Raw genomic sequence first — 3,336 nt, forward strand, 5'->3', positions numbered from 1 at the left:
AATTGAGACAAATTCATGTATTTTTATTGAAACGACACCATGCCCAGTTCCACTAAATGCTCGTTTTAATGCATGTCGCATTTTACAAGCACGAAACCCCACTTACATTTTGGAGGCACAATTACATTTGCAGGAAGAGTAATGCTGAATACAGAATGTTCTTTTCTTCCTGCCGAACAGAATATAAAGTGATAGCATGCTCTCGGGACCTGCTGCATCAGATGTAGTCCATTAACAAAGGACCGGATTGGAATTCATCAAATCCTCCTGATTTCTAAGCCTCGCTGTCAGAAAGATCGGGTTTTAAGATAGCCGCGCTGAAGTTTGCACTCTGAGAACCTTACGTTTCATGTTGGCTTTTATGCGATTCGAGTGAATTAATCAATCCTTAAAACCTCAACTAAAAGCATTTCATCAGAAACACTGCTAATATTATTCCCCTTCCATTTCACAGGTCTTGCTATAAAATGCTTTTAAACAGAGTTGGTTGAAGAGGGCGAAGCGTAATGCGGGATGTGCCGTGTCACAAAGTAGCCCTAGGAAATGCCTCCAAACCAAGATTTACAGTATTAACGGGACATAAACAACCATGAATGAAAATAACAAAAATTCAGGATAGATCAGCAGTGCGATTCTTCACTTCAGTTGAATATATCCAAGAAGCACGTAGGAAGAGCCTAAGGCTACTCTTGCATGGACTTCCCGACTCTTCATCAACACAATATTGATTAGCCTATATTTTTGCAAGTAGATTAAGTAGAGTTGGCTTCTAAAAGTTAGTTGGTGAATGTCTGCTAGGGCTGTATTTTATTTTCACGAATAAGTGCCATGTGAAATGGCTCCAAACTCAAGCCCTCGACATGATGCAAAGGAACATTGTAGAATCACAGAGTTAAAAATCTTTAAGCTGGAGGTTTATTCATAAATTCTAAACATTGATTTTCATGATGACTTCCCAATGGCACTTTTTGAATATGAAAAGCACCTGTGTTATGTGTGTGTGTGTATTATAGATATTACGTATGGTGTGTATCCATGAAAATATGTGTATAGGGATCCCTGGGTGGCACAGCGGTTTAGCGCCTGCCTTTGGCCCTGGGCGCGATCCTGGAGACCCGGGATCGAGTCCCACAGCGGGCTCCCGGTGCATGGAGCCTGCTTCTCCCTCTGCCTGTGTCTCTGCTCCTCTCTCTCTCTCTCTGTGTGACTATCATAAATAAATAAAAATTTAAAAAAAGAAAATAAGTGTATATATATACACTCACACACATATATGTGCACACACTGTTTGCATATACACACGGATATATAGACACATAGGTATATGTATATACCTGCATACACATTACACGCACATACAGCTGTCTATGACCTCATCAGTCTTATGTTAATTCAATTCAACATTTATGCTCATGCATAAATATATATATATGTGTCCCAGTGATGTTCATTTTTAATACACACATAAAAGAAAAGAATCCTATAATATAATAATATAATAACAATATACATATCCTACTGTGTCATTCTGGGGCTTCTGAAGCTGGCAAGTGGATTGTCCCACTGGTCAGTGCCATATTTATTTCAAGGGATGGCTTGAAATGGCACTCACTCCTCTCTCTCTAAAAAAAAAAAAAAAAACCACAAAGTTTGAACCACACAATAATCTGTAACGTGTTATCTCTACTTAGAGTTCAATTCCATGTGTTCCATTGTCAGTGATGAGCCCTCATTAACACATTCATGAAATGCTTGCAATAATGGATCATCAATGTAAGGGGATTTCCAGTACATTATTTTTATCTGAACCGATGCTTGAATGTTATGATCAAAGGCACTCAAATTTTTAATCTCAATGCAGGGCTTAGTGAAGACGGTGGTGCAATATGGAAGACTCCAAAAAGCCATTTTAATTGGCTCACGGGCAGTAAGAGCTATAGATTCAGGTAGGTATTTCTTACTGTGCAATGGGGTTTTTTTAAGATTTTATTTTTAAGCAATCTCTTCGCCCAATGTGGGACTTGAACTCACAACCCCGAGATCGAGAGCTATGTGCTCTACTGCCCGAGCCAGCCAGATGTCCCATGATCTATGGATTATTTTCTTTTTTAAGATTTTATTTATTCATGAGAGACACACAGAGGGAGAAGCAGAGACACAGGCAGAGGGAGAAGCAGGCTCCTTACAGAAGCAGGCTCCTCACAGAAGCAGGCTCCTCCCATGTGAGACTCAATCCCGGGACCGAAGGATCACACCCTGGGCTGAAGGCAGATGCTCAACCTCTGAGCCACTCAGGGATCCCCTGATCTATGGATTCTTAAAGAAAAAAAGAATTCCTGATTCAAAATGTTATTTCTTGGCATTACTAGAAAAGAAGGGATTGTCCAACTTACCTTTAAAATAGGTTCGATTTTTTTTTTTTATGGGCCCAGGTTTGATATATGTGAAATTTAGTTGGTGATGTGCTACTTGGTTTCAACAAATTATCATGGGCAAGTTTCCTTAGTTTCTGGTCAAGTTGATGGGGAGGATGGGACACTCCAACGGTTGTTATCCTTTTAAAAAATATTTTATTTATTTATTTGACAGAGAGAGGGCATCCTGACATGGATGTTCCCTCACTCATAAATACCCAGGATATTTCAGTCCTGACCTTGTGGGAACACCCTATTACATCCTTACCTGAGATGTCATCTCACCTGAAATATCAGCTCACCTAAGATGTTACCTCCCAAGGGACTGTCATTTCTCTCTAGGCCCCATTCTTTTTCTTTCCAGTGACCTCCAGAACGATCTGAAAAGTCAGATCCCAGCTGGCCTTGGGGTCATTTGTATTAAATGAATCCAGGAAGAAGAGAAGCATGCCCTACAATGAAGGCAATATTAAGCTTATTTTTTTTCCTCTAAACCAGGAAATCCAGGAGAACATGTGTGGAAATGGGGAAAGATACTGAATGTGCTAGTCAAGGAAGGAGGAAAATTGTTAAAAATTATTTAAATTTATTTTTACGGCTCCATCTACAAGAGCATCTGGGAGGGCCTTTAACCGTTTGGTGTGTTGATTAAAGACTGAAGAAGGTGAGATGTCACACAGCCCCCAGAGGGATGTGAAGGGAAGAATATGAAGACTCTGGGCACATGTGACCCGCCTGTGTTCTCCATGGGGACTCATGATAAGGTCCTCTCCCTTCATAAGAACTCCAAGAAGTATACATATTTAAGATTTACTTATTTATTTTAGGGAGAGAGTGATTTGGAGATAGGGCTTTTGTGAGGTAATGAAAGCTCAATGAGGTCATAAAGAGGTAGGGTTCTGATGTAAAAGGTCTGGTGGCC

The sequence above is a fragment of the Canis lupus genome, chromosome X (assembly GCF_003254725.2).
Source record: "Canis lupus dingo isolate Sandy chromosome X, ASM325472v2, whole genome shotgun sequence".
NCBI lineage: Eukaryota > Metazoa > Chordata > Mammalia > Carnivora > Canidae > Canis > Canis lupus.